The sequence below is a fragment of the Schistocerca cancellata genome, chromosome 2, assembly GCF_023864275.1.
Source record: "Schistocerca cancellata isolate TAMUIC-IGC-003103 chromosome 2, iqSchCanc2.1, whole genome shotgun sequence".
In the NCBI taxonomy this organism is placed as follows: domain Eukaryota; kingdom Metazoa; phylum Arthropoda; class Insecta; order Orthoptera; family Acrididae; genus Schistocerca; species Schistocerca cancellata.
The window spans coordinates 362,410,077-362,433,564 of record NC_064627.1 but is presented as its reverse complement, the minus strand read 5'-3'; the positions used below and the strand labels follow the sequence as shown (position 1 = coordinate 362,433,564).

At 40.5% G+C, this 23,488-nt stretch overlaps 1 protein-coding gene across 1 annotated transcript in view; it reads right to left on the bottom strand.

The window, feature by feature from the left end:
• LOC126145760 (aurora kinase C-like) overlaps nt 1-23,488 on the bottom strand; it is a 97,825-nt gene that overhangs the window by 23,662 nt on the left and 50,675 nt on the right. The window lies entirely within an intron of this gene.

The window sequence follows — 23,488 nt, the reverse complement described above, 5'->3', positions numbered from 1 at the left end:
TGAGAAAAATGATATTTGATCTAAAATAAAAGTCATTTCATCAGTACCATACCATGAAACTCACTGTGTTCAACATGTTATTTTAATCTATTTGTCACTAACAAAGAAAGGGATGGTGATAGTTTCGATAAAGAATTTTGTGACTCATCAGAAACTATAAAAAAGTGGATTCAGTTTGTGAAATCCTATGTGTATTGTCTGCTAGTAAAATTAGAAAACTAAGTGAAGGAAAAAAAAAACTTTTGGAATGAATGCAAAACTGACAAAGCGGCAACCACTATCAAAAAGAATTTGGAAGTTTGAAACAAAAGAAAAGTCTCACTAAACCAGACACAAGTTCTAAAAATTCTCTGACTGAATACAGTGATTTGATAGAAAAGCTAAAACCTAATTTCAAACAAGGAGGATAAATTTAAGATTATCAGTTTACTACAAAACTGTTGGACTCGAGCAAAAGCTATTGATGAATTTAATGTGTCAGAATATTTGGTTAAATTAACAAGGCACTTAGTAAAAGATCAGGGAATTTTACATGCATTACAAATGAAAAATGCATCTAAATGTCATACCTGAAAACACAATCAAAAAGGTTATTAGGTTTTATGCAGATGACAGTAACAGCCTTTTGATGCCTGGCAAAAAAGACTGGGTTTCTATGAAAGAAAAAGGTACATAGGTTCAGAGACAAAAGAGGTTAATCTTGTTTAAATTAAATGAACTATTCACTCAATTCAAAAAAGAAAATCCTAACATTAAAATTGGAAGGTCGAAATTTTCAAGTTGAGACCGAAACAGTATATGATTGCAGCGGCATCTGGCACCTATAATGTTTGCTTTTGTTTTTATCACCAGAATGTATAGTTGATGATAGATAGGATCAGTCTTAGAGTTCACCATAACGACCTTTTGGAAGTTCTGGTTTACAATATTGACAGTTAAAATTGTATGATCATGGGAAAATGTCAAGACTGCGCAGGCTAGTGTCGGGGGTACAACAAAGCGAGCTACCACAAAAGCTAGTCTGCAGCGGACCTATGAGAACCAGATCTTGACACCACAAGAACAGGTAAAGGGATTACCTGTGTTTTTGTAAAATGTGAGGAAATACAAGAACTCTACACCAATGTTTTGGGGCAAATATTCAACACTTGTCAGAAGATAAAAGGCACCTGGTCTTTTCATTGTTTTATACCTAAGTCACACAACTTGCTCAAGTGTAAGTTCACATCAACATCCTCTGATAATGAAAGTCATCAATGTGGAAAACTTGTACCACTAACACTTCAAAATAAGGACATGGTGGCTTGTATTTACGGTGAACAGTGATTGTTTGTCAAAGTCGATAATATTGATTGTCAAAACCAATATGTGCATGTTATGTTTTATCACTCACCAGGACCAAGGACCTCTTTTGTAAAAGTGGAAAAGGATCAAGCCAGGATACCTGTTAAAAATGTATTGAAGAAGCTGTCTCCCCTGGAATTTACAACTGCAACTGGGCAAACATTTAACCCAATGCCCAAACTGGGTGAAGAACCGTCTCTGTCGTTCATTGAACAATGTTGTTGTAGTCCAGAGACTGGTTTGATGCAGCTCTCCATGCTACTCCTATCCTGTGAAAGCCTCATCATCTCCGCATAACTACTGCAACCTACATCCCTCTGAATCTGCTTACTGTATTCATCCCTCCAATATTAAATTGGTGATCCCTTGATGCCTCAGAACGTGTCCTACCAAGCTATCCCTTCTTCTAGTCAAGTTGTGCCACAAATTCCTCTTCTCCCAAATTCTATTGAGTACCTCCTCATTAGTTATGTGATCTATCCATCTAATCTCCAACATTCTTCTGTAGCACCATGTTTCGAAAGCTTCTATTCTCTTCTTGTCTAAACTATTTATCGTTCATGTTTCACTTCCATACAAGGCTACACTCCATACAAATACTTTCAGGAAAGACTTCCTGACAAATCTATACTTGATGTTACAAATTTCTCTTCTTCAGAAACGCTTTCCTTGCCACTGCCAGTATACATTTTGTATCATCTACTTTGACCATCATCAGTTATTTTGATACCCAAATAGCAAAACTCATCTACTACTTTAAGTGTCTCATTCCCTAATCTAATTCCCTCAGCATCACCCAACTTAATTCAACTACATTCCATTACCCTCATTTGGTTTTGTTGATGTACATCTTATATCATCCTTTCAAGACACTGTCCATTCCGTTCAACTGCCCTTCCAGGTCCTTTGCTGTCTCTGACAGAATTACAATGTCATCGGCGAACCTCAAAGTTTTAATTCTTCTCCATGGATTTTAGTTCCTACTTGAAATTTTTCTTTTGTTTCCTTTACTGCTTGCTCAAAATACAGAGTGAGTAACGTCGGAGATAGGCTACAACCTGCCTCACTCCCTTCCCAACCACTGCTTCCCTTTCATGGCCCCCCCTCAACTCTCATAACTGCCATCTGGTTTCTGTACAAATTGTAAATAACCTTTCGCTCCCTGTATTTTACCCCTGCCACCTTCAGAATTTGAAAGAGAGTATTCCAGTGCCAAAAGCTTCCTCTAAGTCTACAAATGCTAGAAACGTAGGTTTGCCTTTCCTTAATGTATCTTTTAAGACAAGTCGTAGGATCAGTACTGCCTCCCATGTTCCAATATTTCTACAGAAACAATGTAGTAAAAACAAATAAGGTGAGGACAAGATAACACAATTACCTGGCTCATTTAGAAAAAAGTGATTATAGATATGTTTAAATTACATAACTGATGCATTATATCCACAAACCCTTACAGCCTGGTCATCATGGAATGACGCACCTGCAGTGACAAGAACTCCCTTGCTCAGATATCGCCTTGGCCTTCAGACAAGCACAATCCCCCAGACATAGTCCACAAATATATCTCCCATGCCATTTCCCCTCACACCTCCAATCTTCCCACACCCTCCAGGGGTCCTACTGTATGTCGTTCATAGCGATCGGTGCAGTAGGTTCGTCTCGGTAGTGATGTTATTTTTGGCTCTTTATCCTAATTTCCTATTCAGTAAGCTTCTGAAATCTATTACTGAATGGTAATCCCAACGATTTTTCGACAACTGTACCGAGATGTTTTGGATTTCAGTATGGCCCTGACGCTCTGTTAGCTGTGGTTTATTTACACCTATAATTTATTATTTTAAACATACTGAGCAGTTTTAGATTTGGATTTAGTGATTGTGTTAGTAAACAATCACGACAGGATGCATCCGGTTGGAAAGTAAGTTCATAGTAGACTATTTTCCTTGGTTAGAAATATGGTAAGGTTAGATTGTTACTGTGAATGACAATGACAACAACAACGACGACGACGACAACAAAAAAAAAAATGTTTTCAGTCATCATTCTTTCAAAATACCTGTTATTTTTATGCAATTAAGAGTTTAAAAATCTCTAAGTATCAAAACATCAGTTCTGATTACTTGTATTACACGAGTTTAGTTCAAATTACTAGTGACTCTTTTCCGCAAATGGTTTACTTATTAACTACTGAAACGCGTTTAAAACTTTTAAGGAACAATGCAAAGGAATTTTGTGAAGTCTGATAAAGGAAACCTTACAAACTTTCATGCATTTACGGCTTACACTCGCATCGTTCAGCAACGAATTCAGCCTGCATCTCCCTTTAATGTAATTACATAAAATAAAGCATCTACAGAATGCGAGTTGTTGTAGCGATGTTGGTTAGGTGACGAACTGCCGTGGCAGAGGATGTGGTTCGTATACCGCTGGATGCGATAATTTTTTTTTTTTCCTCTTCATGTTTGCAACACATTCTGCGACTTCGATAATCATAAAAGTTAAGCATTTTTCTCAAATATTCATTGTAATTTACACGTAAGCTTTCTCAGTAACTAGAATCTGATTTCATGACTTTCCGTATGTTTAAGAAATGAAAGATAAAATTACTATGCGAGAAACAACTGACAGTGACATTTATACTACCTGTCACAAATAATCCACCACTTTTTTCGGAATACATAGCAATTTCTGAGAGTGTGGTCCAACGAATCTAAGAGCACAGCGTAAATTACTGTGAATGAAACTAGCAGCAATCGTCTTTATAATCAAGCTTGGCTTAAGTATTTATCTGCGATCGAATCCTTAACAAAAGTAGACAGACATGAAAGGTCCCCATCACAATATTTTGAGACTATACCACCATATATGAAACATTTTGATTCGTCAGATGCATGTTATAAGCTACAATGAACTCCTATTGCTGTACTTGCCACACACTTTCAAAAAGGTGATTTTTTTTAAAATTTTGCAACAGTAATGGCTCACTTACAAAAGGACAACATCAAATTGATGATTGTTGTCCTTTTGTGAGTGAGCCATTGGATTGTAATCTTGCTACAATTTTCCATTTATATTGGGCATTATGGTTTTCAGAAGCAGAATAAATATCATTATCGCTGACAGCATAGTGTAATGCATGTTGTAAAACTCGTACATGCTGTTGACCAGCGCATAAACAAGATGTTCATAGGAGTCTGTTACTTCAGAAACCAATAGCCTCCTCCTGTTCCTTCATCAACCTATCTATTGGTACCATGGTATCAACACTTACGTGCGTCATCAAAGATCCCTTCTTTAGCCTTTTAAGTCGTCCTTAATTTTCTGTCTCTATATTAGAATCATGTATATCTACAGAAAATTCAATCTTTTCTCATTATTTATTATTGACCAAGTCTACTACTAGCAAGAGTGGATTAATTTAATTAGATCCACTTCAGTTGTAATAATGATTTATGCAAACCACAACCACTTTTGGGAAGTTAAAATCCCTTTTTCAGCTGTATAAAACTGTGAGACATGAAGGAGAGGAGGGAAGAAATACTCGTATAATACAACATATCTGGGAAAATCTGAAGAGCAGACTAATGTAACAAGGAGATTCATACTTTACTTGGTAACACATACCATGTGGTTGGGTCAGTTAGTGCAAGGGCTCCAAATTGTCTTAGGCGAAACTAGAAGAAAGGAGAGGGCCTAATGCTCAAACAGGCCTAAAAGTGTAATGTCTGGGCAGGCAGAATAAAGTAGAAAGAAACCAAAAACAAACACTGTACTCACACTGTCAGCTGTTGGGTATATTTCACTGTACATCATACTGTATCCTACATATATGATTATTTACTTGGTATAGTTCATGCCAACACTTTTTATCACAGTTTTTATTGTCTTATCCTCTATTCATTCATTTGGCCTGTGTAACATTGCCTTGTTACCTAATGCACCAAAAAAATTTTCATGTTGGTGAGGTTCAAGCATTTTGTTCTTCCATTCACTTAGTTGTTTTGCCTCTTAATCGTCTTTCCATATCATTGATGAAAATAATCAATTTTTGAAAACATAATGTAACTGAATAGATACAAAGTCTATTCATCAAGCGGCAACAGGAAAACACACATGTAAAAGGTATTGCGTATGCAAGTTTTCGGACCCAGTGGCACCTTCTTCTGGCAGAAGGGTTGAATGGGAAGGAAGAGGGGTAAAGGTAAAGGACTGGTGAGATTTAGGAAAAGGGCTAGAGTTCGGAAAAGTGACCCAGAACAGCAGGTCAGGACAGACTTTCCTTCTCATTCTGTCCGGTAAGTCTCCCCTGATCCAGGGTTCTGGGTAACTTTTCTAAATTCTACCCCTTTTCCTAAACCTCACCAACCTTTTTCCCTTCAACCCTTCTGACAGGAGGAGGAGTCACTGGCTCTCAACAATTCCGTATGGTTGCAGTTTGTACCGTGTAGCTGCCCAATGGCCAACAGTATGCGTACAGTCTTCGTTTTTGGCTTCTTTCTCCTTCACCCTACCTGCCCAGAAACCCTTTTTTTTCAGGTTGATTATTATGCCCCTTTTTTTGTCTAGTTCTGCCTAAGATCCAGTGATTTGGAACCCTTGGATGGACTGGTGTGATGGAACGTTACACATTATCAAATATAATAAATGAGTCGCCCTGTTTTATTAGTACTACAGCAGCAGATCTCAAAGTAATTAATCACACCCTTTAATTGTGGATGTTCTACAAACAAATCATTTGTAGCAAGAGTAGAGCTAGAATTAGCAGCTACATTTCAATCTTTGCTTTGTTCCAACACTCTCAGCCTTAATTGTGTGCTTGAGACTTTATCGTTATTGTGTCAAATTCCTTGTTCACAATCTTAAAGTAATCAATTACTTCCATTCAAACTAAATTGCGCTGTTTCAATATTCCCGAATTTAGCAAGTCTGGTAAGGTAGAAAGTTTCATCTGTAATTGCAATATACTATTCTGTCGTTCTTATTTTACCCTATTTGACTCACAGATATGCTGTTCTAGTGTTTTGTTTATCATTTTTTGATTCTGTTTTAGTATTTTGGATATCATTTTTTGTATCATTAGCCAGGTCTTCACTATAGGCTTTGAACCATGCTGGGTTACTTGCAGTCATTTTTCTCATCACCACAAGCATATTATGTCCATAATAAAACAGTTTAATTAGTCTCAGCTTAATACTGTAACAAAGTTATCTACACTGCTATAGTCACATCATGAACTCTGGTTGCAAAACCACTTGCAGTTTACAACAAAACACAAACAAAAAGCTTTTGGAAACCAACCAGTTCAGGTTATATACAGCTCTCCAGAATATCAGCACAACTACATGCCAACGTGAGGCTGGGTAGTCATGTAGATTGTGCTGCATCACCAAAAGTGACTGCACCGAAGATACTGCAACTGCTGTAGAATGATGTGCCGCAGCTGCAATCAGTGGCTGCTGATGTAAACTGGTTGTTAGTTAAACTTTTCCAACTCATGGACTAGTTTATATCTTCTCCATAGTAACTGTAGTCAAAGTATTTAATAATTGTTTATTGATTATCCAAACTTCTTCAAAATTCTTGATCCATCGATTTCCCACTGCAATGTAATTTCCGCTGTTTATTCTCACTAATACTGACAACCAGTATCTATTTGCACAAACCTGCATACTCAAAATTCACCAATTCTCTTTAAGACTTAAAATTTCTGTTACTACTCTTTACCTTCATAAATTTTAATTACTTCCTCTTTGTTCTGTGTTGCTGCATGTGATGTTCTACTGGTTCTTTACTGTGCTACAGTGTATATACAACCCGGGACAACCGGGAGATCTGGGAAAAACACGGGAATTTTTTCATCCGGAAAAAACTGGGAAAAACCTGGAATTTTTTTAGAACTCCAGAATTTTTTTAGAATTCCAGAATTTTTTCATTGTTTTAGTTTTCTGTTAAATTTTTGTAATTTTGATTGGTAAGAACCGATACTCTAACAAACAATATTACTGTATCCCCCTACTGCAGAATAATACTTCAACAATAAAACCTAAACGAGAGAAAACCATGAACTTAGTATGCTGTCATAGTAGGAGGAGAGGTGATACTCCTACGTGGGTGTCCCAAGTGGCGGATAGGGAAGTCCTCATCGATTTGCCGGTGAACTTGAGTGAAATAAAATAGCTCTCGCGGACCAAACACACCCTCTGCGGTTAACAACCGTAGCTGTAAATCGAAGCTTGCTCGAACTAAGGTTTACAACCCTCGAAAGTCAAAAATGGAAAGGTCTTTCAGGAAAAAAATTCCACCATCCTGCTCAAAAAGGCAGGAAAAGGCTACATCGGATTTGGTGGGTAGTCAATTAGAAGGCAGCAACGAATCTGAGCGTTTGCAACCATCAAAATGCACACTAAAACACAAAAAGAAGATTAAACATGAGCAGATAAATTATATAGCAACACACAACATAAACTCACTACTTAAGACTGGAAAACTCAAGGAACTCACAGACGAACCAAATAAACAAAAAATTTTAATAACAGGGATCCAAGAAATGAGAAACACCACAGAGGACCCATTCGAATCACAAGGATACAGAATTTATAATGGGAAACCAGGACCGAGGGCAATGAAACAATGTCCCCAGTTTGGAACAGGGTGTTTAGTAAACATAAAAATAATAGATTCAGTAAAGGATTTCCAAGCAGTATCACCAATAATTGTGACTCTCAGCTTTAAAACAATGAATGAAACCTATACAATAATACATGCTCATGCCCAACAAATGAAAAAAATTGTCTAACAAAAACAAAGGAAAAGGTAGCTAAATTTTGGAACCTTCTAGAACAAACTGTGAACAGAGTAAATAAAAAGATAAAGATATAATTGGAAAATGGAGTCCACATAAATTTATGAACAAAAACGGTCAAAGACTTGTAGAACTCTGCAGAGAACACAACCTTATATCTAAATCAACATACTTTAAGAGGAAGCCAAGTAAAGTTAAAAAATGGAAACATCCAGACTGGAGGAAGGGGGAGTTGCAGCTAGACCATGTCTGTATGGACAAAACTTTTCGTAAGGAGATCCACAATGTTGAAGTACTGAGAGGAGTAGACACAGGCTTAGACCATTATATAGTTAAAATTAAAATCAAATTCACTCCATTAAAGAAGAGGACCAGAAAAACTAATAAAATAAAAAGGAAGTTTGACCCACATCAGCTAATTAAAAAAATAAATACCAACAAATAATACAAACCATCAAATTAACAGATGATCTAGAACAACTAGTGCCTAATCTTAAAAAAGAAGAAGAGAATCTAGCTCCCTTGAACCCACGAAGGAAACACGCATGGTAGACATCAGAATGGGACAAATTCCATTTAGATAGACACAAAGCATGGTTAAAGTTTCAAACACATAAAACTGAAGAAAATGCCATCAACCTAAAAAATTGAAAGAAAAAAAATTCACACAAAATATTAGAAGAATCAAGAGAGGATTCCATAAAGATATTATAAACTCTATAGAAGGTAATTATCATAAAACCAAGAAGTAGAAAAAATTCTTAAAGAACAAAAAAATTATAAGGCATGTGGAGAAGAACAGGTTTTTGTTGAAATGTGGAAATATGCAAGTGACACAGTCAAGACCTCCTTACACATGGCTCTAACAAAAATTTGGGTAACAGAACGATTCCCCGAACATTGGACCACAGCTATCATCCACCCACTACACAAAAAGGGAGATAAGAGCAACCCAGACAACTACAGATGATTCTCCCTCCTAGATTGCACATACAAAATTCTATCCAAGATCCTATATGAAAGAGTCAAGGAGCAATTAGAACAGGAGTTAGGAGAATATCAGGGAGGTTTCAGACCATGGGGAAGCTGTGCAGAGCAGATAATTAGTTTAAAATTGATTATGGCATACTACAAGAAATGGAACAAACCTCTGGCAATAACATTTGTAGATTTTAAGAAGGCATATGACTGTCTCCACAGACCTTCAGTATTAAAAATTTTAAGAAATCTAGGACTCCATCCAAAACTAATTAAAATAATACAACTCACTCTAACCAACACCAAATCAAAAATGAAGTTTAGAGGAGAAATTTCAGAACCATTCCTCATAAAAAAAGGCTTAAGACAAGGTGACTGGGTATCACCATTACTGTTCAACTGTGCACTGGAATACATAATGAGAGACTGGTACAAGGACAATCCAAAGATGATAAGAATTGGAACTGCGTAAGATGATATTAGCTTAAACTGCTTGGGATTCGCTGATGATCTTGCTCTCCTAGCCAGCACTGTTCAAGAAGCCAGGCAACAAGTGAAATCACTACAAGAAATAGAACAGAAAGTGTTGTTGTTGTTGTTGCCTTCAATCCTGAGACTGGTTCGATGCAGCTCTCTATGCTACTCTATCCTGTGCAAGCTGCTTCATCTCCCAGTACCTACCACAGCCTACATCCTTCTGAATATGCTTAGTGTATTCATCTCTTGGTCTCCCTCTACGAATTTTACCCTCCACGCTGCCCTCCAATGCTAAATTTGTTATCCCTTGATGCCCCAGAACATGTCCTACCAACCAGTCCCTTCTTCTTGTCAAGTTGTGCCACAAACTCCTCTTCTCCCCAATTCTATTGAGTACCTCCTCATTAGTTATGTGATCTACCCATCTAATCTTCAGCATTCTTCTGTAGCACCACATTCCGAAAGCTTCTGTTCTCTTCTTGTCTAAACTATTTATCGTCCATGTTTCACTTCCATACATGGCTACACTCCATACAAATACTTTCAGAAACAACTTCCTCACACTTAAATCAATATTCGATGTTAACAAATTTCTCTTCTTCAGAAACGCTTTCCTTGCCATTGCCAGTCTACATTTTATATCCTCTCTACTTCGACCATCATCAGTTATTTTGCTCCCCAAATAGCAAAACTCCTTTACTACTTTAAGTGTCTCATTTCCTAATCTAATTCCCTCAGCATCACCCGACTTAATTCGACTACATTCCATTATCCTTGTTTTGCTTTTGTTGACGTTCATCTTATACCCTCCTTTCAAGACACTGTCCATTCCATTCAGCTGCTCTTCCAAGTCCTTTGCTGTCTCTGACAGAATTACAATGTCATCGGCAAACCTCAAAGATTTTATTTCTTCTCCATGGATTTTAATACCTACTCCGAACTTTTCTTTTGTTTCCTTTACTGCTTGCTCAATATACAGATTGAATAGCATTGGGGAGAGGTTACAACCCTGTCTCACTCCCTTCCCAACCACTGCTTCCCTTTCATGTCCCTCGACTCTTGTAACTGCCATCTGGTTTCTGTACAAATTGTAAATAGCCTTTCGCTCCCTGTATTTTACCCCTGCCACCTTCAGAATTTGAAAGAGAGTATTCCAGTCAACATTGTCAAAAGCCTTCTCTAAGTCTACAAATGTTAGAAATGTAGGTTTGCCTTTCCTTAATCTTTCTTTTAAGATAAGTCGTAGGGTCAGTATTGCCTCACGTGTTCCAACATTTCTGCGGAATCCAAAGTGATCTTCCCTGAGGTCAGCTTCTACCTGCTTTTCCATTTGTCTGTAAAGGATTCACATTAGTATTTTGCAGCTGTGACTTATTAAACTGATAGTTCGGTAATTTTCACATCTGTCAACACCTGCTTTCTTTGGGATTGGAATTACTATATTCTTCTTGAAGTCTGAGGGAATTTCGCCTGTCTCATACATCTTGCTCACCAGATGGTAGAGTTTTGTCAGGACTGGCTCTCCCAAGGCCGTCAGTAGTTCTAATGGAATGTTGTCTACTGCCGGGGCCTTGTTTCGACTTAGGTCTTTCAGTGCTCAGTCAAACTCTTCACGCAGTATCATATCTCCCATTTCATCTTCATCTACCTCCTCTTCCATTTCCATAATATGGTCCTCAAGGACATCGCCCCTGTATAGACCCTCTATATACTCCTTCCACCTTTCTGCTTTCCCTCCTTTGCTTAGAACTGGGTTTCCATCTGAGCTCTTTATATTCATACAAGTGGTTCTATTTTCTCCAAAGGTCTCTTTAATTTTCCTGTAGGCAGTATCTATCTTACCCCTCGTGAGATAAGCCTCTACATCCTTACATTTGTCCTCTAGCCATCCCTGCTTAGCCACTTTGCTCTTCCTGTCGATCTCATTTTTGAGACGTTTGTATTCCTTTTTGCCTGCTTCATTAACTGCATTTTTATATTTTCTCCTTTCATCAATTAAATTCAGTATCTCTTCTGTTACCCAAGGATTTCTACTAGCCCTTGTCTTTTTACCTACTTGATCTCTGCTGCCTTCACTATTTCATTCCTCAACGCTACCCATTCTTCTTCTACTGTATTTCTTTCCCCCATTCCTGTCAATTGTTCCCTTATTGCTCTCCCTGAAACTCTGTACAACCTCTGGTTCTTTCAGTTTATCCAGGTCCCATCTCCTTAAATTCCCACCTTTTTGCAGTTTCTTCAGTTTTAATCTACAGTTCATAACCAATAGATCGTGCTCAGAGTCCACATCTGCCCCTGGAAATGTCTTACAATTTAAAACCTGGTTCCTAAATCTCTCTCTTACCATTATATAATCTATCTGAAACCTTTTAGTATCTCCAGGGTTCTTCCATGATTCTTGAACCAAGTGTTAGCTACGATTAAGTTACGCTCTGTGCAAAATTCTACCAGGCGGCTTCCTCTTTCATTTCTTAGCCCCAATCCATATTCACCTACTATGTTTCCTTCTCTTCCTTTTCCTACTGTCGAATTCCAGTCACCCATGACTATTAAATTTTTGTCTCCCTTCACTACCTGAATATTTTCTTTTAGCTCATCATACATTTCATCAATTTCTTCATAATCTGCAGAGCTAGTTGGCATATAAACTTGTACTACTGTAGTAGGCGTGTGCTTCGTGTCTATCTTGGCCACAATAATGCGTTCACTATGCTGTTTGTAGTAGCTTACCCGCACTCCTATTTTTTTATTCATTATTAAACCTACTCCTGCATTACCCCTATTCGATTTTGCACAGAAAGTAGGCCTTAGAATATCATTTGAAAAATTGGAGATTATGCTAACTGATCCACCACTTGCAAATAAAAATTACAATAGGAGAACAGGAAATCAAAATTGTTGATAATTTTAAATATTTAGGCGAAATAATAACATACAGAATGAGATTTTCACTCTGGAAGGTAGGAGGCGAGGTACTGGCAGAAGTGAAGCTGTGAGGACGGAGCGTGAGTTGTGCTTGGGTAGCTCAGATGGTAGAGCACTTGCCTGCGAAAGGCAAAGGTCCCGAGTTCCAGTCTCAGTCCAGCACACAGTTTTAATCTGCCAGGAAGTTTCAATAACATACAATCTAAATGAGAAGCCATCTTGGTAGAATAGAATAAAAATACTGAACTATGCAAATTACATTACCAAAACTACATACAACAAAAAAAAGCCTATCTATAGATGCAAAATTATATAACTATAAAACAGTTACACAACCAGAAATAACGTATGCAGCTGAAACGATCTTCAAAACAACTAATACAGGAGAAATTGACAGAATGCTAAAAATAGGAAGAAGAATAATTAGGACACGTATAAACAAACAGTATAAAATAAATGGACATTTGGGAATAGCATCAGATGAAACAGTATATAAGAAAATAGAACCAGTCATGAGCACGATCAGGAAGAAACGCATCTCATTCACTGGACATCTGATGAGAATTAGTAAAAAAAGAATACAAAAATTGTGGAATACTAAGAGCGGCATTAAATGGATCACAGAAATTAAGAAAGAGATAAAAACTCCAAATTACAGTAGATGACCTAAAAAACAAGACAGAAAATCAGAGTACTGCAAGACCCGCAAACCAGACTACAAATGAAAATCAATGAAAGGAGTACAGGAAGAGTGGTCTCAGATGAAGGAAGAAAGAAAATATCTGAAAGAATGAAGAAATATTGGGCAGACAGAAGAGCAAAACACCTTTCATATAATAGACTAATAATTATATTACCTAAATATCATGTTAAGTTATTGTTGAGCCAAACTGTATCCCTGTGCAACAACTTGTTTACAACTTTGTATTTTTGACGAGAGTGGTCCAATGAAGGCCATAAAATAAATAGTAATAATAATAAACGAGAGAAAGAAAAATGAAAGTAACAAACTGTAATGGAAATGCGCCATATACAACAACGACATACAGTGCTTGTCCACGCGTCTGCCAACAGTAAAATGTGTCAAAGGCTTTAGGAAGACTATGCAATGCTTCATAACAACAAATTGCCTCCAATGAGTGTGAAGTCACAACTGTTTACATTAGATTCGTTTTAGCAGTTACGAGCGGGCTCAAGGGCATACACAGTTGAGTCACGATTGAGGAGTAGGTTCTCCCACTTCTGGCTACAGGAATGTGGCTGTTGGCTGTGCAAGCAGTCACAGCAAGCAGCTAGATGCCACAGGGAAAAGTGGGTGCCAAATTCATATTTTTGAGGGGAAAAAAACTTGTTTCACAAAACGCCTAGCATCCAGCGCACATTGGTCTATCAATTATTCATATTATTTTGAAATGCATGCCTGTTGCTTTTTGAACATTTTTGAACACATTTTAAGTTGATTTCTGAATCTTCCAGAAATTTTAAGGTTTTTTCTTTGTATTATTCCTGTTTTATTATTATTATGGTGCTGCCCTTGTCTGATCTCGTAATGAGTGCCTCATTGTTTTTATGTTTGTCCTTTATTTTTCTGGAGGTTATTTCTTCTTCAGTTTTTGTTCCTGTCAATATTTTTTTTTTTTTTTCCCCTTTATAATGCATCTTATTTCTTCTGCGACTAATTCTCTTGTCAGACCTGCATTCAAGTTTGGGCTATTGTCCGTTCTTGTTGTTTTATGATGTACTCACTTTCCACAATAAGATTATCCACTGTCTTGTGTGTGATGTGTGTGCTCACATTGTATTTTGGGCCTTTTTCTAGACGACTTATTTCTTGGTTGGTTAGTTGTATATCAGAAAGGTTTACCAGACATTTGTGGAATGTGTGGTTTGCTTGCTTTCTATTTTTATGTGCAAAAGCTTTGTTCTGTTTTAAAAAGAGTGTTTAGTTTTTGTTGTTGTTTATCCCATTTTGATTTTATTTGTTTTTCTGTGTTTTGTTTGACTGTATTCATAATATCATTAAATATTTCTGAGATTTTAATGTGATTTCCTAGTTCCAGGTGAATTTTGAAAGGTTCAACATTAAGTGTTGTTGTTGTTATTGTTTTTTATGTAGTTTTCTAAGCTTACACAGTACGTTTATCGTCATCCTGACTTGCAGATAAACTGTGTCCATCCATTTCTCAATACATGTGCATAAATAGAATATACATCCAAACAGTAGATTGGCTCTGAGCACTATGGGACTCAACATCTGAGGTCATCAGTCCCCTAGAACTTAGAACTACTTAAACCTAACTAACCTAAGGACATCACACACAGCCATGCCCGAGGCAGAATTCGAACCTGCGTCTGTATCAACAGTAGATTATCTAACATATATCAAAAATAAACTTTTTACTGTTTTGAACATCATTTATCGGTCTGAAAAATACTTCTGCAATGCATCCATTGATCAAAGTGATGTATTACACTACATTAGTGTTGATGTTTCAATGATGCTTACATTATTGCTGACACTTTCTGCTGACGCTGTGTTACATGGATGAAGACACCTGTCACATGAAGAGCCTGTCAGGTTGTCTTTAAGAAGAATGTATTTATGGGCTTCAATAAAGTACTTGTTAACATGCGTCAAAAACTGGAGGTGGTCCTTTTCAGGTAACTGCTGGAGAGCTGCTGTAGCATCACCACAAAAACACATCTTGTATAGGCAGTAAATCTGTTTCCTGTAAAGCATCTTCTGATTGTGCTTAAGTCTTCAATACTAACAATTTACAAATTCTTCTTATCAACAACTGAACAAGTGTACTTATTTCACTGTGAAGCAAATGTATCGAAGGTTCCTTTTTCTGGAATGTTCCGGTTAACTGCATAAAAATCTGTGTGTTGGGGCAAATGTCAATTCAGCTTTCATTGTGCGTTTCTTCAGAAAATGAACAATCTGTCTGTATCCACTGTTTGAAGTTATTGTCAGACTAAAATGTAAGAAGTATTCCACTGCTAATGCATTATCACTTCATTCCAAGGTTAACCATCTGGATGGCTATGCCTTATGAAATGAAGCATAGGCATTCCTAATGAACACTGTATGTCTGAGAAATCTTCCATTTTTGACACCCAACCACTGAAAAAGTTATGTATACACTGATCATAAGCATCATATCCTTTTAAGAAATGATTACGTAGGAGATGAATATCAAGAAGCCTACATCAGTAAATTTCTTTTTTCTTCAATAATAATATCCTTAGACACTACTATACCAATAAAAATGATGGCTCACAATTCTATTTTGAGCAGCTGATAAATAGAAAACCACAGTTTCTAACTCTTCTGCAGCAGCACTGTTTGTTGTTTCATCAAAACAGAGTGAATAACACACATTATCCATGCCATTCAGCAGTTGCTTTTTAAAATAAGCTTCTATGGCTTCAGTTAGAATGTACTGGAATCTAGTTCTACTCAAACAAACTTCTTGGAACAGCTCCAAGAAACAAACTCAGCAATATCACTAATGCCTTGACAAGAAGCAGCCGAGCAATTGGAACAAACACTGTTTAATATCTGTATTGTTTCAGCAATACTGTCACTGGCATCGACACATAACTCTAGAGGTGGAAGAGATGGTGATAAAGTGCAACTACTTACAGAAGATGCTGAGCTACACAGATGTAAGATGTGGTGCCATTTTATACAAAATAACCATTTATGTCTTGATGTCACAGCATGTAGGTTCAGAGCCTGAAAGCCTTTCTGTTCCACATTTGTGACAGCATCACGCATAGTACAAATCACTCCATGATCACTGTTTTTTGTCCACTCAGACAACTTTGTCCCTGTTTATTCCTCCTTGAAGAAACAGTCACTTCTCACAGAACATCTGCCCACTGCTGCCCATTGTCCTCGGCAATGATGCACCAATGCAGTCGGTTGCACCAATGCAGTCAGTTGTTGCAGAGCGCTCTCTCTCTCTCTCTCTCTCTCTCTCTCTCCCCCCCCCCCCCCCCCAAAGCTTTAAAAATCACCTCAGAAGGTAAAAAATGTGATCAAAAGTAACTTCTAAGAAGAAAATATAAAAGAAAGAGTGACTACAGATGACAAAAGTGACCTGTGGGTGACATGCCCTTTTTTGTGAAACTAGATATTAAACAACACTGATCTACATAAGTAGAGCAGGAGAGGGAAAAACTTATTTATATTCACTACATCAAATACAACTAAAATCAGGTACAATATCCTAGGTATCAAAAAATTTGTTTCTTGTAGGGCCATGTAATTAACTTATACTGGCAATTTTCTCCCTCACAAACACACAGGGCAGAAAAACACCTGAAAGGAGTTGCATGCCCCATTTCTGCACCATCTATATATTTGAACTACCTTTTTAAAACTGATTTAAAGCATTTTGTAACTTTGTATCAGTCAATATGATTCTTTTTCGTGTTTACTGTCTTATCAAAAGCTCCAACTCCTCAGCTTCCATTTGTTCTGTACTCAATAAACACTTTTTTTTTTTGGGCCGCCCAACTACTAAGGTCATTAGCGCCCAGTCAAACGTTAGTGCACTAATAGCGTAGAAAAAAGCAAGAGGGCAACACCAGAAGGTACTTACAAAGACGCAGATAAACAAAATAAAAGAGTTAGATCTCTTTGGACAAGTCCGTCAATGTAATAAAACTAAGGACACTGCTCGAATGTCATCAGCTAAAAGTTCCTTTAAGGTACACGGCAGACACAGGACAACATGAGAGTGAATAAAACGGGGACAGGACAATAAAACATGGTGTACCATCAATGGATGGCCACAGGGGCACTGCGGGGTGGGGTCACCAGACAACAGGTAGCAGTGGCTAAATCGGCAATGCCTAATCCCCAACCTGGCCAAAATGACCTCCTCTTGCCAGGAAGGGCGCGAGGAGGTCGTCCAAGCCATCTGGATCAGTTTGATGGCCCTAAGCTTATTTTCATGGAGAGACGACCAAGACTCATGCCACAATGATGAAACGCGCCGACAAAGAACCCCACCAACATCATTTGGTGGGACACAAAAGGAAGCCATCTGAGGCAGGAGAACAGCAGCCTTGACCGCAACATCAGCAGCTTCATTCCCAGGCACACCAACGTGGCCAGGAATCCACAAAAAAAGGACACAAGCGCTGGTATCAGCTAGCGAGTAAAGGGACCATTGAATTTGTTGCACGAGAGGGTTGTCCGAATATAGGTCACAGAGACTGAATGGCGCTCAAAGTATCAGAGCAGATGGCATAGGGAGAATGACGATGATGGCGGAAATACTGAACAGCCAGATAAGACAGCAAAAAGCTCAGCCGTAAAGCTTGAACACTGGTCAAGGAGCCGGTATTGGAATGTATCATACCCAACGACAAAGGCACATCCGACACCAGCAATAGTCTTGGAGCCATCTGTGTAAATAAAGACGTTATTAGCGAGCCTCAAATGAAGCTCGACAAACCTCGAACGGTATATCGAATCCACGGTCCTATCCTTTGGGAGCGAGCTGAGTTCAAGGTGAACACGAACCCGAGCCTGGAGCCAAGGTGGTGTCAGGCTCTCACCCACTCGAGAAGTCGTAGGGAGGGTAAAATCAAGTTGCTGAAGCAGGCGACGAAAGCAAACTCCAGGAGGTAACAGGACAGAGACATACAGCCCATATTGGCGGTCGAGGGAGTCGTCAAAGAAGGAGAAATATGACAGGTGGTTGGGAATTGACATCAATCGGCAGGTGTACCGACAAAGCAACATATCGCGCATTTCGCGCCGGTAGTTTAACGGGAATTAGGCAGCTTCGGCATACGGACTCTCAACAGGGCTGGTGTAGAATGCTTCAGTCGCCAGACGTAACCCCCGATGGTGGATAGAGTTTAGACGGCGTAATGGACGGCCAGGCAGAAGAGTAGACAAAGCTCCCATAATCCAGCTTGGATCGGACAATGGACCGATATAAGCAAAGCAGGACCATTTGATCCGCTCCCCATGACGTACCACTGAGAACACGGGAGGACATTTAGGGAACAGGTACAACGAGCAGCCAAGTAAGACATGTGGAGACCAGCAAAGTTTCCTGTCAAACATAAGGCCTAAAAATTTTGTTGTCTCCACGAATGGGAGAGCAACGGAACCGAGATGTAAGGATGGTGGAAGAAACTGTAATGCCAGAAGTTCATACAGACCGTTTTCTCACCAGAAAAACGGAAACCATTAGCGACACTCCAGGAATATAGACGATCTAGACAACACTGAAGACAGCGCTCCAGGAGGCATGTTCTCTGAGCACTGCAGTAGATCGTAAAGTCGGCCACAAAAAGGGAGCCTGAAACGTCAGCTGGAAGGCAATCCATTATTGGATTGATAGCTATGGCAAAAAGGGCCACACTCAAAATGGAGCCCTGGGGCACCTCATTCTCCTGGCAAAAGGCATCTGACAAAACAGAACCCACACGTACCCTGAACATTCGATCGAGTAAAAATGCATTAATAAAAAGAGCGAGGTGACCACGAAGGTCCCAAGTGTGCATGGTGCGGAGAATGCCCGCCCTCCAACAGGTGTCTTAAGCCTTCTCCAAGTCGAAGAACACAGCCACTGTCTGGCGCTTACGCAAAAAGTTGTTCATAATGAAGGTCGACAAGGTAACTAGGTGGTCAACAGCAGATTGGCGCCTACGAAAGCCACATTGGACATTGGTAAGGAGGCGTCGAGATTCAAGGAGCCAAACCAATCGAGAATTTACCATGCTCTCCATTACCTTGCAGACGCAGCTGGTAAGGGAGATGGGGGTGATAACTGGAAGGAAGGTGTTTGTCCTTTCCTGGTTTGGGTATGGAAACAACAATTGCTTCAAGCCAGTGTGTGGGAACATGACCTTCAGTCCAGATGCGATTATAGGCGCGAAGAAGAAAGCCCTTACCTGCAGGAGATAGGTTCTTCAGCATCTGAACATGGATACCATCGGGACCGGGCGATTGCACTTTCGAGTTTCCGCACGGTGAAGGTGGCATTGTAACTTTCACGATTCAAAGACTGGAAAGAAGGTGGCTGTGCCTCCTCTGCTTGTTTTTGGGGGAGGAAGGCAGCGTGGTAATGGACAGAGCTCGAGACCTAAGTGAAAAAGCAGCCAAAGGCATCTGAGACATCCTCAGTATCCACAAGGACGTCATTCGCTACAAGCAGGCCAGAAATCGGTGAGTCGACCTTGGTGCCCCACAGCCGGCGCAGGCCACCCCAGACAACCGAAGCAGGAGTAAAACTGTTGAATGAGCTGGTGAAAGCCACCCAGCAAGCCTGTTTGCTTACTTTGATAACACGACAACATTGTGCACGGAGTCGTTTGTAACTGATACAGTTCGCCATCGTAGGGTGGCGTTGGAAGGTGCGTAAAGCACATCGCCAAGCACAAATAGCGTCGCTGCATGCTGTAGTTCACCAGGGGACTGGACTCGACGTGGAGAAGAGGAAGTACGAGGGATGGAATATTCAGCAGCAGTGAGAGTAACGTCCGTGAGGTATGCGACCTGACTATCGCAGCTGGAGAAGTTTTGATCATGGAAGGTCACCAGGGAGGTGAAAAGCCCCCAGTCGACTTTGGAGACGTTCCAACAAGTGGAACGTGGAGAAGGGGTGTGATGCAGGAGATGGATTACGCAGGGGAAATGGTCGCTCGAGTTTGTGTCAGACAGAGCATACCACTCGAACTAGCGTCCAAGTTGGATAGTGGATACTGAGAGGTCCAAGTGGGAATAGGTATGTGTTGTGTCTGGAAGGAAGTTAGGTGCACCGGTATTTAAGCAGACTAGATTGAGGTGGTTGAAAACGTCTGCCAAGAGGGAGCCTCTCAAGCAGGAGGCTGGAGAGCCCCAAGGGGGATAGTGGGCATTGAAGTCTCCAACCAACAAAAATGGCATAGGAAGCTCAGTAATCAGTTGTATCATGTCTGCCCTAGTAAAGGCAGACGATGATGGAGTGTGAACAGTACAAATGGAAAATGTGAAAGTGGGGAGAGTAATTCGGACAGCAAGTGCCTTCAGATCTGTGTGCAATGTGATTTGATCGTAGTAGACATCATCCCGAACTAGCAACATGACCCCTCCATGAGCCAGAATACCTGCCACAGGGGGTAGGTCAAAACAACAGAGGTATAGTGTGCCAGGTCAATACGAGCGCATGGGCGTAACTATGTTTCTTGGAGACCTACAACAAGCGGGCAGTGCATTCGAAGGAGCAATTTTAGTTACTCTCGGTTGGACCGAATGCTGCGAATATTCCATTGAAGAAGTGCCATTATGAAAACAAAGGGAAAAGGAAGGAACAAGAAAGGGTCACCTCGATGGCCGCTGAGGGCCTAGCTTCAAGGGAGCACTGCTGCTGCGATCGATAGGTGGTGAGTCATGGTCCATCAACTCAACAGTTGCATCTGCCACCTTCCTGAGCTGGTCAGGAGGGGCAGCTTCCTCCACCGGTGAAAGGCCAGATGATCGGCTACCAGCGGTGCACCCTGGCGAAACTGAGGATGGCTGGGGACAGCAACCGCTGGGTGGCACAGGAGAAGAAACGCGCCTCGGCGGAGATTGAGAACACTTTTTTCTAGGAGCCTTCTTTGAAGGAGTACGTTTTGTCGAAAGAACAGTTGATGGCTGTGAAGTTTGTGTACGCAAGAAACCTCCATGTGTCGGTTCTTTTTTGAAAGTCCTAGCATCTGATTTAGAGGTCTTTGTCTTAGCAGTAGCAGATGATGATGATGTTTGAGCCTTAGGGTTGGTGGGAGGAAGAGGAGACGTTGATCTGGCGATCTGAGCACTGGCCGATCTGATGACCGAATCGCTAAATGTTAGATCGCATGTCTGTGTAGCTACCTCCCTGGTAGGCCGAGGAGACGTGAGACGGTACTGTAGTTACCTGCCGGAAGCACTGTGGGCTTTCTGCTATTGAACAACTTGCGAGCAGCCAAGGTCGACACCTTCTCTTACACTCGAATTTCCTGTATACTTTTCTCATCTTTGTAGACAGGGCAGTTGCAAGAGGAGGCAGCATGGTCGCCCATGCTGTTGATGCACGAAGGGACGGAGGTGGACAGTCACCCTCATGGGCGTCCCTGCCACAGGTAACACATTTAGCCGCACTTTAACAAGACTGCCATGTATGGTTAAACCGCTGACATTGTACCTTGTAAGGCTGAGTACATATGGCCGAACAGAAATGATCTCATAACCTGCTTTAATTCATGAAGGCAGTTGCACATTGTCGGAAGTCAAGAATATGGTTCGGGTCGGTATGAGATCCTTGTTGACTCTTCATGAACCGATGGACGGCCGTCACTCCCTGATCAGAGAGGAAAGACCGAATCTCTTCATCAGTTAGTCCACCGAGTGACCTGGTATACACCACACCACACCACACCACGCGATGCAACGAATTCAAGGTGCGGTGGGCCTCCACCCGTACAGGAAATGTGTGTAAGAGAGGGGCTCGAAGTGATTTTTGGGCCTGGAAGGCGCTCTCTGTCTCCAACAGCAAGGTACCGTTGCGCAACCGTGTACAAGATTTCACTGGTCCTGCAATCACACCTACACCCTTATGAATGACTAAAGGGTTGACTGTTGAGAAATCATGACTGTCAGATCTTGTGACAACAAGAAACTTCGGTGCTGGTGGTAGAATTTTCGGAACAGGAGTTTCATCTAGCTTTCTTTTTTGGGCAGAAGACAGGGAAGAAGAAGAGAAATCCATTGCGGATGAATCCCCCATGATTGCCAGCTTCTCCAATGGCGCGCTCGTTCCTTGTGGGAACCTTAGGTGATTGTTCACACCTCAGGTCACACCTCCCGAGAAATGGACGGAGGGACCAATCGGCACATTCAGAAGGTAACAACTCATCACCCCTCCCTGGGCCTGGCCTTTACCAGGGGGTACGTGCATGCCTTACTTGTCTACCCAGGGCGGGGAATTACGCGTTACCCCGGCAACGGCTATGCGTGCCAATGTGTGGGTCGGCCTTTAGACACACACGGGGAGAAAAGAAGAGAGGAAAGAGAGAGAGAGGGATAGAGGGATATAAGAAAAAAATCTTGAACGCCGAAATGGAGAATAAGACACGGAAAAGAAGACAAGGAGAATAGGGCAAGGAGAATGAGGCAGAGATAGAAGTAAGGGCATGAAAGCAAGGAGAAGAGTGAATGTAGGGAAAGACCAATAGAGGAAGAAAGTGTGAGGATGGAGAAAAACAAAGGAAACAGTATCCTGGAGTTTTCAAACGTCTGTCTCCGGACAAAGGCTCGATACATTACTCCCAAGAAGAGGGAGTGTGAAGGGGAGGTAACGAGGGGGGGGGGGGGGGTAGGGGGGAAGGATTGGGGACGAGGAGGGATGGGGAAGGGGGATAGGACAGCCTGGAAAGGAAGGAGAACTGCACTAGCTCAGCAGGGCCCCGTGCTCACCACGCACATATCCACAAAAGAGTTGTGGACCCCCTAGGGGGGAACGCATCTTATATGTCACAAATCAACTGGCCACAACACTGTTACACAGCTGAAACTGTTACCCATCTGAAGACTGACTGTATGCTGTTGCTGTTGTGGTCTTCAGTCCAAAGACTGGTTTCATGCCACTCTCCATACTACTTTATCCTGCGCAAGCCTCTTCATTTCCAAATAACTACTGCAACCTATATCTTTCTGAATCTGCTTACTGTGTTCATTTCTTGGTCTCCCTCTACAATTTTTACCCCCCACACTTCCCTCCAATACTAAACTGGTGATCCCTTAATGTCTCAGAATGTGTGCTATAAACCAATCCCTTCTTTTAGTCAAGTTGTGCCAAAAAATTTCTTGTCTCCACAATTCTGTTCAGTACTTCCTCATTAGTTCTGTGATCTACCCATTTAATCTTCAGCATTCTTCTGTAGCACAACATTTCGAAAGTTTCTATTCTCTTTTTATCTAAACTGTTT